Here is a 13,809-nt window from a genome sequence, read left to right on the forward strand (position 1 = left end):
CAATGCACAAGTCATGTCTGCATGTGTGTTTGTAGACGTGTTAACGTGTCAACACGTCTACAGATGCTTTAACGTACATACACATTAAAGCACACCTACGCCACACCTGGATGTTCACCTAACAAACATACATATATCAGTCACATGTAGACACAGGTGTGGTATAAGTGAAGCTATAGTGATCAGGTGATCTTCACTATGTAGCACCGTCTACGTGACATGTAAACACTCAGTGTCTCCTGTGCTACACGTGCAATAGACTGGTGCACATTATTTAGAAGTGATCCATCCCCCAAACACACGCACACACGTACACATAGTAGTTTGTACTTTTCTCCTTGTGTTTTATTGGCAAGATCCTGGCATGAAATTACAACAGTTAGTCCATGCTTCTGCACAAACACAAACACATCTTACATCATATGAAAATATGAAAATCAACATAAATCACCCTTTAATGATTAGTTGAAAGTAAATAATGAAAAATAAAACTGGAGCTCAAGGCCTGTGCTACTCACCAGAAGACAGCGTGGTCAGAACTACAGCTGTTTTCTGGGTGCACGTCCCACGTTCACAGGAATGAGGCATTCAATGATGCTGGGATAAACATGTTTCAGTGCAATGTGTGCATATTGATGACAAGTGGAATTATACATTTTAACTCTGTTACACTCCCCCCTACTGAACTCCATTTGTCCATCAAAATGAAAAACAAAGACATAACTACAAAACCAAGTCACACATAGCAAAAGCAGGAAGATGTAAAACATTTTCGTGTACAGTACTGTTAGTATGACACATAATAAGTACTCCAGTCAAAAGACTATTCCAGAGGAATTAGAATGAGGAAGGATTGCAAAGTCTTCCGCAACTCATAGGAAAGAAAAACATGTCCAAACACATGTAAAATCATATCATCAAAACAACAACAAATTTCAGACATAGGTGTCCCTTTGTCACAGATGATGAAAACAACAACAAACAAACAGAAAAACATAGACAACTGAATTAAAAACAATAACTAAATAAACAAGAGTCAAATCTCCAACAAAATCAGAGCTTCAAAAACTACACGAGTAAATGGCAACATATACACATGGATATACACATAGCCACAAACAGCAACCTCCAAGAATTCTCAGGCACATGAACTCTTTGATGCATGTTTTCATTAAGTCTGACAACAGGTCTAACGATCCTCCCATACCTAGTCTGCATCCTCTGAAGATTGTCACAAGATCAGTCGGGTTCCGCCTCCTATGCAACAACACAACCAGCATCAGAAAGCAACAAGTCAACAGGAAAAGCAGAGTCAGCAGGTTCAGAGTCAGATAAGTCAACGTCAGTAGTAGAAGCACAAGTATTAGGCTGAAGGACATCGCTATGTCCAGTTCCATCCTCAAGGTCAAATCCACACTCATTGTGATTGTCCAAGTCAACCTCACCAGGTGTGTCCGGTCGGTTCCAGTCGTCCATCTACATCGTCCATGGTAGTCGACTGATCCCTGGATGAAGGTGGAAGCTGAAAAAGCAGTTGTTCTCAGGTCTAATAGTACGCAGAGACCCCTCCACAGCCTCATCTGTCAGGTCACTGAGAAAAGATCCATTGTCCTCTGCATCCACTGGAATGGGTAAGAAGTCCACAGGCATGATGAGGTTTTGATGCACCACTTTTTCTTGGCCTGTCACACCGTTCTTGAGTTTAAAGGTGTGAGAATTATCCTGTTTTCCCACAACAGTGTACAGTTGGCTCTCCCAGCGATCAGCCACCTTCCTCCTACATTGTTCTCCTTTGTTAGCCAACAAGACTCTGTCCCCAACCTCCAAGGGTGCACCCTTCACCTTCCGGTTGTAAAGCTCAGTCTGTCTTTCTTGTTGCTTCGTGGTGGAAATCTGAGCAATCCTGATAGCCTCTGCCAAGTCACGCCTGAGACTCTGCACATAAACATCATAATCCACCACTTCTTAATCCATCGGTACAGACTGAAACATCAGGTCAACAGGCATCCTAGGGAGAAAGGGAGCAAAGCCTGTAGTCTCATGGACAGTTGTATTGTACGAGAACGTGAGTGAACGCAGGAGCTGGGGCCATTTCTGTTTAGCTCTTGGAGGAAGAGCTCTGATCATATTACCAAGAGTACAATTGAACAAACATATGGTTTATATATTGACCACCTGACAATATATCCTCAAAATCCTATTCTTTCAGATTGCTTCCTGTTGTTCTTTGAATTTAGAATATCAGCCTGCTTAAACTCTGAGAGAAGAGGACATTATAGTAGATCACTGTCTGAGGCAGCTGTAGCTAGAGTTAAAGATTTAGCTCCATCATTGCTAACCTCTGATCCATATGATATCTTTTTTTTCCTTTACCTGCACATGCTGTAAAAGGTCACAACACTACAAGAAGTGTAGTCTTTTTAACACAGCAATGCATGTTTTGTTATTGGAATTAAATAAATTCATTTATTGTATTGCATAATTGTGACCATCACTAAGAAATACTTTATTAAAAGGAAAATATAGAAGGCAGTGTTATACCTGGGTGAGGGGGAGGGGAACAGGAAGGAGAGATTCAAGGTAGGAATGTAAAGAATGGGGAAGAGTTGATTATTGTAAAGTGAGAATGAGATGTGAAGTTATAGTTGTGTATATTGTGTTTATTGTGTCGTGTAATCAATCCAGTCAGGTGACCAGTGTGAAGCTTAGGTATAATGGTGGTGGGTGTGGTCAGAGGGAAGGAGTGAGTGGTAAAACCTAAAACAGGTATTTAGGATCAACGTGTCTAAAGTTAAGCCCAGTACCAGTTTTATAAACAGTCTAAAACTTGTCAGTGCATCATAGACCAGGGTATGTGTAAGAATCACTACTGTAAACCCAGACCCAAAGATGCAGCCAGGCTAGCAGAAAGAGTGGGGACCAGGGGCCCCACAGAGTCCCCCCATGCCACACACAGTCCTCCAAGTAAGCTCCAGATGGGGCCCAACCCGGCCCACCGCGCCAGCGACATCTCCAGGAAAGGCGCACCCCAGGGAACAAAGTTAAAGCGCCCAGATGGGCTGCACGACCCATCTAGGCAAAAGCCACAGCCCCCCACCAGCATTCCGGCCTGACAGGAGCCCCTCAATGCCCAACCCAACAGAAGAGCAAGAGCAAGGGAGGAGGAGGGGGGGAGGACGAGACAGGGGGACGGAGAGCAAGGGGAAAGAGCAGCAGAGAAACACACAAGTCCACAGCTCCAGGGACCACCCAATTGTGCACGGAGGGGGCAGGAAAGCAAAATCAAACAGCCCAGGGACCACAAAAACATCTAGAAGGAACACACACCTGCACAGAGGCACCCAGACACCCCGGCAACCCACCCGAGCCACCCAGGCCAAGGCTACCCCAGAAGCCCATGGAGGTCCAGGTTTACAGTTGGATTAGTGTGTTAATAAAGAGTGGTGCTGGCAGTCGCTTGCAGGTTAGATAATCGGGCTAAATTTAGATTTAATGCAGTTAAAAAAGGAGTCCAACGGTCCTCAAAGCAGGTTATTTTATTTTTTCTGAGAGCAGACATCTTTTCCATGGAGATAAATTCTATGGAGAGATTTTGCCATTGGTTTATGTTTATGGATTTTTTTTATCTTTCCAATTCACTAATATTGTTTTTTTTTGCTATGGCGAGTGCCGCAAGGATGGATTGTGATTGGTTTGCTGGAATATCAAGCATAGTCAGGTCTCCTAACAGACATAGATTTGAAGATAGAGGAACCCTACAGTCCAAAATGGAGGACAGTTTTTCAGTGATTAGAAACCAAAACTGTTGAACTGGGGAACAAAGCCATACGGTATGTAAATATGAATCAGCTGTTCTCTGGGTGCACTGAGAGCAGATGTCTGTTGGGGAGAAGCCCATTTTATACATTTACTGTTGGGTAATGTGGGATCTGTGGAGGACCTTGTATTGAATTAGCTGAAGATTTGTGTTTTTAGTCATTTTAAAGGTATTGCAACAAATTTCTGTCCAGAAATCGGTGTTCGTGGTGATTGAGAGTTCAGCTTCACATTTAGCGATTGGTAAGTGATTAGTTAGTGTTCAAGAGTGCTCTGTATATGTTTGAGAGTTTTTTTTGTTTTTGTTGAGATTTTTTTTCATATATATAGCCAGTTCTGGAGGTTGTAAGGGGACTTACCTGATGTGCTCGCACCTTTAGGTCTGGTTTCCATCACGTACTCGGTGTAATATTGGCCTATGAAATCTTCAAGGTCCTCCACTCTGGCTGGTGAGAGGGTGTGTGATTGGCTCTCGTTTGTGGCATGGATTTAACGTAAGAAGTGTTAATATGTGCAAGTAAACAGAGTTGGTAAGCTAGTCAAGGCAGCGCCATGTTGAATTTTCACAGACTGTCACGTGACTCTCAGAACATCTCGCATGACTTACCTCTTCTCTCTCTCTCCTTCCTTACCTTCATTACCTCCTACCTGATCCATATGAAATCTCAACGGAGAGTAGCTATCAATGTCCTACAACAGAGAAAATAGATATCTTATCAACAGTGCAATGTTGTCACTGCACACAGCTCTGGATGCTGTCACCCCACTTAAAAAGAAGACGATATTTCATAAAAAGGTCGCCACCCTGGTATAAATCTGAATTGCGTCTTCTAAAACAGGCATTGCTAAAATTAGAAAGGAAGTGTCTCTCCTCAAACATGGTAGAAGTTCATACTGCCTGGAGAGAAAGTTTGTCAGCTTATAAAAAAGCTCTCCGCAAAGCTAGAACCTCCTATTATTCTTATATATACTTTAATAGAGGAAAACAAAAACAATCCTGGGTTTCTATTCAACACTGTAGCCACGCCCACCAAAAGCCACAGCTCTGTTGAACCCTCTATTCCTGTCAACCTGAGCAGTGATGACTTCATCAACTTCTTTACTGATAAAATTCTAACAATTAGAACCAAAGCTAATGTTCCCCCTGCAGGAGTCAATACTTTATTAAACAAAGCAGCTCCTGAAAAATCCCCAACATTCAGCTTTTATTTACATAGTTTCGCTCCAATTGGTCTATCTGAACTGACCTCAATAGTTAGTGCTTCTAAACCAACAACCTGTCTTTTAGATCCAATCCCATCTCCACTATTTAAAGATGTTCTTCCACTAATCAGCACTAATATGATGAACTGTATTAACACATCTCTAGTAACAGGTTATGAATCACAGGCCTTTAAAACCACTGTAATCAAACCTCTCCTTAAAAAACAACCTTTGATCCATTTATAGACCAATATCTAATCTACCTTTTATTTACAAAATTATTGAAAAAGTCATCACAGGTCAACTATGTGATCACCTTCATAGGAACAATTTATAGAGAGCTTTCAGTCTGGCTTTAGAGCCAATCACAGCACAGAGACTGTCTTAGTAACAGTAACCAATGATCTCCTCTTAGCCTCAGACAGAGGGTTGGTCTCAGTTCTGGTTCTCTTAGATCTCAGTGCAGCCTTTGATACAGTGGATCATCATCTACTGCTGCAGAGACTGAAAAGTGTTTTTGGGTTTAAATCCTACCAATCAGACAGAACCACTTTGTTCATGTTAATAATCTCTCCTCAGCCAGAGTTAATCATGGAGTTCCACAAGGTTCAGTTTTAGGACCAATATATTATATATGCTTCCACTAGGTAACATTATCAGAGAACATTATATACATTTCTATTGCTATGCAGATGATACACAGCTTTATCTCTCAATTAAATCAGATGAAACTCATCAGTTATTAAAACTCCAGGCTTGTCTTAATGACATCACATCCTGGATGAGTCGTAACTTTCTCCTTCTTAACCAGGATAAAACCAAAGTGATTTTATTTGGTCCAAAACACCTCAGAGATAAATTATCAGAGTAAATAGTGTCTCTAGATGACATCACTCTGTCACCCAGCACCACAGTAATAAACATAGACATTATCTTTTATACTGACTTATCCTTTAATTCTCATATTAAACAGATCACAAGGACAGCCTTCTTCTACCTCTGTAATATCTATAAAATCAGGAATATCTTGACCCAGAGTGATGCTGAAAAACTAATCCATGCATGTGTTACATCTAGATTAGATTATTATAACTCTATACTGTCAGGATGTTCTAGTAACTCACTAAAAAGTCTCCAGTTAATTCAGAATGCTGCAGCTAGAATACTAACAGGTACTAACAGGAGAGAACATATTTCTACAGTATTGGCTTCTCTTCATTGGCTTCCTGTAAAATCTAGAATAGTTTAAAATCCTCCTGTTAGCATACAAAGCTCTACATGATCTAGCTCCTGTATATCTATAGAGAGCTGTTAGTGTCCTATCATCCAGGTAGATCACTCTGCTCTCAGTCTGGTGGTCTTCTGGAAGTTCCTAAAGTATCTAGAAGTAGAACAGGAGGCAGAGCATTCAGCTACCAGGCTCCTCCCCTTTAGAACCAGCTCCCAGTCTTACTACAGGAGTCTTACTCCCAGTCTTACTCTACACCTTTAAAGGGGGGCGGGGTATCCTGTTTTTTTCAGACACATAGTACCATTCTATAGCATACTCAAATAACTACGCTACTCAATTTCTTTTGGAAAAATGCAGCAAATATTTAAAAAACTTAAAAGAAATTTCCCTCTGTCGCGCACGATTCATGATGCCTCGATTTCGACTCTGTCTCTTTAAGAAACTCCAACGCACATGGATGATGTTTACTTCTGTTTTTCTGTGTGCTGTATTTGGATACTTTCTACATTTTTACATTGCTACAATACATTAGAATGATTATTAAAGTGAGGAATGCTGACGTACGGACGGAGATCTTTCTTCTCTGTCCCCGACACACACACACACACACACATTTACCCATACTGCTGCTGTTGGTGCGATAGTCCAGAATAGGGATCACATTGTGTCTGTGTATTTATTAATCCACTAATAATAAGCTCTTGTTTTGAAGCAGTCATCTGAAAAGTGCCTGGAACAAACAGCAGATCTTTTTGGGACGAGGGCCTCTTCCAAAGATTAATCCCAACCATTGTTGACCATTTGTTTCATCCAAAAGAGGGCTGCTTTCTTCACATCGAAAAATACATTTTCTCGCTGAAGGCATTTTTAAAAACTAAAGGCAGCATCTGCTACGATGAGCAGAGTAAACCAATCCACACGCAGTTATCTATCAGCTGTTTGCTGTGACTGCAGCTGATTAGACGGAGCTGGAAGTGGGGGAGGGGTACGAGTTTTATTTAAATTTTTATTTTATCTTAATTTTTTATTTTAATACGTACATCAATGAGTACAGACAACATAAGCCATGGGTCTTTTACAAAAGTATTTAAAATAAGTCAATGAAAAGCTAAATCTGCGGAGGTGAGTGCTGTGGGCTGAACTAAGGAAGAGAACATAGGAGGGGGAGGGGCTCTGCTGTAGAGCGGTGGGTGGTAACTCAGCTGGTGACGAAAAGTCTGAGGTGTTCCTAGGAGGACATATTTACACCTAAAATGGATGCCTTCAGAGTTTTTAAAGATTACATACATGAATGAACCAGTGACGTGCCGTGACCACTAGGGTTGGGTAGGCACGTTGCAAATCCAGACCACCAATGACAATTTCATATGTTTCTGCTGTCAAGTGTTAATTCAATTCAAATTTATTTGTATAAAGCAATTTCCAACAAAGTCATCTCAATGCACTTATCAAAATATAAAATTCATAATAAGAAAGAAAAAACCCAATAAGATCCACATGAACAAGTATTTATCATCTAACAAAATCAACATCATAAACACCATTAAAGAAACATAAACATTATTTAATATAGCCTCCATACTCTCCAACAACATATATCTCATGACACGACAGCACATCTGTTGTTTGTGTTGGAAACACAGAAACATGGAGAAAATGACAACAACAACAACTCAGAACTTCCTCAGTGAGGAGCATCCACAAAGTCAATCCTTCCTTTTGTAGAAAATACACACAATGTTCTGACCTTACCTTTGCTGAAGGTCTGGTAACTCAGGTGTTGGTCTCCATTTTTTAAAAACTGTAGTTTTTCCTAAAAAGAAAGTTTCTCTATCATCTCTAGCGCTGTCATCCACACTGTAGTTGTGTTAGTGGAGATTTTTCTGGTGTTTTAGAGACTGACATGATTGCAGTAGTTACTGTTCTGATCAGTGACTGCTGTCGTTAGCTCGTACCCCCTACACAGCTCACAGAGGGGGGTGGGATCTCAGCAGCCGCTCACACGTAAAATCACGCAATGGGGAACGGAGGCAGAAGAGCGACGTGCCTTTGGGAGGGGGCGTGGCCTCCCTCTGCCTTACAGCGGAGCGAAAAAAAAAAAGACTGTGCAGCTGTTCCAGGAAATAGCGCTGTTTATGGAGACGGTGTCTGTCCCTCGACCCATATTTCACAATGATTTTAACATAAAATCAAATAAAAGAGCTATCAATTATAAAAATCTGAAAAAAATTAAAATCTCAAATCTAGAAACACCAAAACATAAAAGCATTAGATGTGCTCTATTAAATATTAGATCACTGAGATCCAAATCTCTACTAGTAAATGACCTTATCTCAGAAAATAACTTTGATTTATTCTGTTTAACTGAAACATGGCTGTATCAAGATGAATATGTTAGTTTAAATGAAGCCACTCCTCCCAGTCATTTAAATACTCATATGCCACGAGACATAGGCCGTGGAGGTGGTGTAGCAGCTATTTATCATTCCTCTCTCCTAATCTATCCTAAACCAAAGGCCAGTTACACTTCCTTTGAAAGCCTGGTTCTAAATTTATCTCATACCAAATCAAAAACCTGCCAGCCAGTCTTATTTGTGATAATTTACCGTCCTCCAGGCCCTTATTCTGAATTTCTATCAGAATTCTCTGAGTTTATATCAAACTTAGTCCTCAGTTCTGATAAAATACTGATAGTAGGAGATTTTAATATCCATGTGGACAAAGATAGTGATAGCCTGAGCTCAGCCTTTATGTCCCTAATAGACTCAGTTGGCTTTTTTCAAACTATTAATGAAGCTACTCATCGTTTAAATCATACTCTTGATCTTGTTCTAACATATGGCCTTGATATTAATGAACTAAAAGTCTACCCTGAAAATCCTCTGCTATCAGATCACTTTTTAATATCTTTTAACATTATCCTAGAGGATCTCGCACTGTGCAATAAAATAGTTAGGAGTAGAAATCTGTCCAATAGTGCTGTGGCTAAATTTAAAGAGGCCATTCCTGCTGCCTTAAACTCAGTGCACCATCCAATAAATAACTATGATATTAATTATAACCCCTCTCAACTGGATCTGCTTGTCGATAGCTCTGCTAGTCTACTAAAATCCACCTTGGACTCAATTGCCCCATTGAGGGAAAAAACTATTAAACGTCAGAGGAAAGCTCCGTGGTTTAGCTCTGAAACTCACACACTCAAACAAACAACCCGTAAATTAGAGAGAATGTGGCGCTCCAATAAAACAGAGGAGTCACGAATACTCTGGCAAGAAAGCCATAGTAAATACATGACAGCCTTACGACATAGTCCATCTACATACTATTCCTCACTAATTGAAGAAAATAAAAATAATCCGAGGTACCTTTTCAGCACTGTAGCCAGGCTAACACAAAGTCAGAGCTCTATTGAGCCCATGATTCCTCTAGCCCTCAGCTGTGAGGACTTTATGACATTTTTTAACCATAAAATTCATAAGATTAGAGATAAAATTAGCCACTCCCTGCCTTCACCTGGGCCTGCTGTACCATTAAATGTAAATAGGCCTAACCTAAACTGTTTCACACATATAGGACTTCAGGAACTTAACTCTATTATTTCATCCTCCAAACCATCGACCTGCCTTTCAGATCCGATCCCAACTAAGCTGTTTAAAGAAGTTGTTCCCCTGGTCTGCCCATCTTTGTTGGAGACAATAAATATATCCCTATCAATAGGCTACGTGCCACAGTCCTTTAAAGTAGCTGTAATCAAACCCCTTCTCAAAAAACCTACTCTTGATTCCAGCACTTTAGCAAACTACAGGCCTATATCTAATCTTCCTTTTATTTCAAAGATTCTTGAGAAAGTTGTGGCAGCTCAGCTCTGTGACTTCCTTCAAAACAACAGCCTGTTCGAGGACTTCCAGTCAGGCTTTAGAGCTCAACACAGCACAGAGACTGCTTTAGTTAAAGTAACTAATGATCTACTCTGGGCTTCAGATGAAGGACGACTCTCAGTGCTGGTTTTATTAGATCTTAGTGCAGCTTTTGACACTATAGATCACTATATTCTACTAGAGAGATTAGAGGAATGACTTGGAATCACAGGGACTGCCCTAAACAGGTTTAAGTCCTACCTATCTGATAGGTACCAGTTTGTACACGTGAATAATAGGTCTTCTGTGTACACTAAAGTAAGCTACGGGGTTCCTCAGGGCTCTGTGCTAGGTCCAATCCTCTTCTGTATCTATATGATCCCCCTTGGTAATGTTATGAGAAAATACTCTGTTAACTTTCACTGCTATGCTGATGATACCCAACTGTATGTATCAATGAAGCCAGGTGAGACAAATCAGCTATCTAAACTTGAGGCCTGTCTAAAGGACATTAGGGCCTGGATGGACCAAAATGTTCTTCTTCTTAACTCAGACAAGACTGAGGTCATTGTACTGGGCCCACGACACCTTAGAGAAACCTATGCTAGCCTAACTGCCCTAGATGGCATTACTCTGGCACGAAGCACAACTGTTAGAAACCTTGGGGTTCTATTTGATCAGGACTTATCCTTCAACTCTCACATAAAACAAACTTCAAGAACTGCCTTCTTTCATCTCCGTAACATTGCTAAAATCAGATCTATCCTGTCTCAGGGCGACGCCGAAAAACTAGTCCATGCTTTTGTTACCTCTAGACTGGATTATTGTAATTCTCTTTTAGCAGGCTGCCCGAGCAAGTCGCTTAAGACACTTCAGCTGGTTCAAAATGCTGCAGCACGTGTACTGACTAAAACTAGGAGAAGAGATCACATTACTCCTGTATTAGCCTCTCTGCATTGGCTTCCCATAAAATATAGAATAGAATTCAAGATTCTTCTTCTCACTTATAAAGCCCTAAATGGACAGGCACCAGTCTATCTCAAGGAGCTTGTAGTGCCATACAATCCCCCCAGAACACTACGCTCTCAAAATGCTGGACTACTCGTTGTTCCATTTGTCTCTAAAAGTAGTATAGGAGGAAGAGCTTTCAGTTATCAGGCCCCACTTCTCTGGAACCATCTACCAACCACGGTTCGGGGGGCAGACACCCTCTCTACCTTTAAGGTTAGGCTCAAAACATTCCTCTTTGGTAAAGCTTTTAGTTAGGAACCAGCTCATAGCTCATAGTTAAGATGCAATAGGCATAGACTGCCGGGGGGGGGGGGTCTGGCATGCTCGGTTGGAGAGAGGTTGGAGAGGGCGTTAAGAGAGAGGTCATTTAGGTTAGAGAGGGACCGGAGAGGGTCCCATTCCTCTCTCTAACACTCCCTCTATGTCTGCTTCTTCCCTTGTGTGTTTGCTCCTGTACTCCTTCTGGCTTTTGTCTTGCAGGTCCGTGGGATCCTCAGTGTGGAGTTACAGAGTCTCAACAACTCTGTCTCCACCCTTTCCTCTGCACACACCCAACACAGCATAACGTGGATGGCTGTTCATCATAGGAATGGGATCCACACAAGGTTCCTGCTGCTTAACAGAAGGTTTTCCTTGCCGCCATGATGAATTCATGTTGGGTGTGGGATACATATGTATGTGTATATACGTATATATGCATATGTGTGTATCCATAAAATGAAGAGTCCGTCCTTAAGACTGCTCTACTGTAAAGTGTCTTGAGATACCATTGGTTATGATTTGGCGCTATACAAATAAAGATTGATTGATTGATTGATAGTAATTTGGGCTATGAAACGCACAAAATGTGGACACTTTCAAACTTATAGGTACTGTAGGCTATTGGAAATGGAAAAATAAATAATTTATAATAAAAATTTTTTTTAAAAAATTAGAATTAAATAATAAATATCAAATCACCCTTGGGTAGGCACTGCCTACCTTGCCTACCCTGACGGCACGTCACTGGTTTTATCTCACGATCACAACATTATCAATAATCCACTCAGGTCCACATGTTCTGTGTTAGTATGTGGAGCTGTGAGCTGCTGGATATGTCACAATATCACTTCATAGCACCATAATCTCACTTCTTTTCCTGCTTCTTCCTCCTTTGCTGGGTAGCATCAGTGGCTAATATCTCATCTAAAGGTGCACTGCTGCCATCTTCAGGACACAGTTGGTCACTACATCACACCACAGCTTAGATATTGATGAGAGACCTCCACCAGGGTGTTTTCTAGTAATCCCCGTGAAAAAATGCAAATGACGAGACATCTCGTCAATGGGACTGAGTGAGTTAATGAGGGAATGACATAGTGACATGATATACATCTTGAAAAAGTCGATTTTACATAATACGCCCCCTTTAAGGCTAAACTCTAAACCTACTTATTTACTAAAGCGTATAATGTATAATAGCGTTAAGCTAACCACTAGGAACAAAGATCTAAACTTAAAAATAGGAACTAAGAACTAAGATTATATAGTAGAACACCATCATTATATTCAAACATGATCCACCATCTACACACATAGCTCTAATGGCTGTAATGAGATGATGTCCAGTCAGACACAGTTGTACCAGGTTGTAGACCAACCCCCCACTTCTGTCCCTGGTTGTATAACCATCATACTGCTCACACTGCTTCATTTACACTGATGTCCACCACATAGATCATTACATGTGATCAGTAGAAGATGAAACCTGGTCTGTAGTGGTAACATCTCAGATCATGGAGGATACTGTAATACATTTAATATTAATATTAACATAACCACTAGGAACGAGTGTATCATAGTGTATCATGTTGTTCTGCAGTCTGTGTCTTCTCCTCTAACTCTGAGGGTTCTCTTTTCTGTTTCAGGTGTTTTGATGCTGGAGCTGGTGGTTCCTGATCAATGGTTCACAGCTAGTCTAGAACATTCTGATGGTCTATCCTTCTATTCTATTCTGTTTGTCCTTCTGTTCACTAACAACAACTAGTGGAACCAGATGTTCTCCACCTCTGGACCTGGTTCTAAAGGAGATTTATTTCTATAAAATAGAGGGAGTTTTTTCTTCCCACTGTCACTAAATGTTTGTTCATGTGGATCTAGTTGAGTTCTTTCTTTCTCACCATGAACTGTATTTTTTTTGTTAAACGCTTTGAGATGACTTTGTTGTAAGTTGCGCTATATAAATAAAGTTGAATTGAATTGAGTGAAGACTGATGCTGCTGAAGACGCCTTTTTCTGTGGTGCTCATCTAACCGTACTTGGACATCAGTGGCAGTCCACTCCTCCAACGGCTTGCAGCTAAAGATCAACGACAGCTCAGTGTTGGGGCAGTGGGTTATAAACATGACTGTCACATCACGGGAAGGGTTGTTGAGAGTCAGCCATAGGCATAAAGGAGGTCACAGAGTCACTAAAATGTTGCCTCAATATATCAAACACAGGTTGAGGACCAGACTGTAAATCTACAGAAGGTTGGCTACGGAGTCCAATGGTCACTACGTCACGTGATCTTCCCTGTAACTTACTCAAAACCTCATCCACCTGGTAACACAGCTCTATGCCCCGCCTACTCAGATACAGCCTCATAGACTCCTCCCACTCCACGACTGAAATCCTATCAGTAGTTTCTCCTCTGAAAGGATGTGGCTCAAA

The 13,809-nt window shown here is 41.0% G+C and overlaps 1 protein-coding gene across 1 annotated transcript in view; it reads left to right on the forward strand.

Annotated features, from left to right (window-relative positions):
* The window catches only part of tmc3 (transmembrane channel like 3), a 33,901-nt gene that overhangs the window by 5,741 nt on the left and 14,351 nt on the right, over window positions 1–13,809 (forward strand). The window lies entirely within an intron of this gene.

Source organism: Gouania willdenowi, unplaced genomic scaffold (genome assembly GCF_900634775.1).
Source record: "Gouania willdenowi unplaced genomic scaffold, fGouWil2.1 scaffold_122_arrow_ctg1, whole genome shotgun sequence".
Classification (NCBI taxonomy): domain Eukaryota; kingdom Metazoa; phylum Chordata; class Actinopteri; order Blenniiformes; family Gobiesocidae; genus Gouania; species Gouania willdenowi.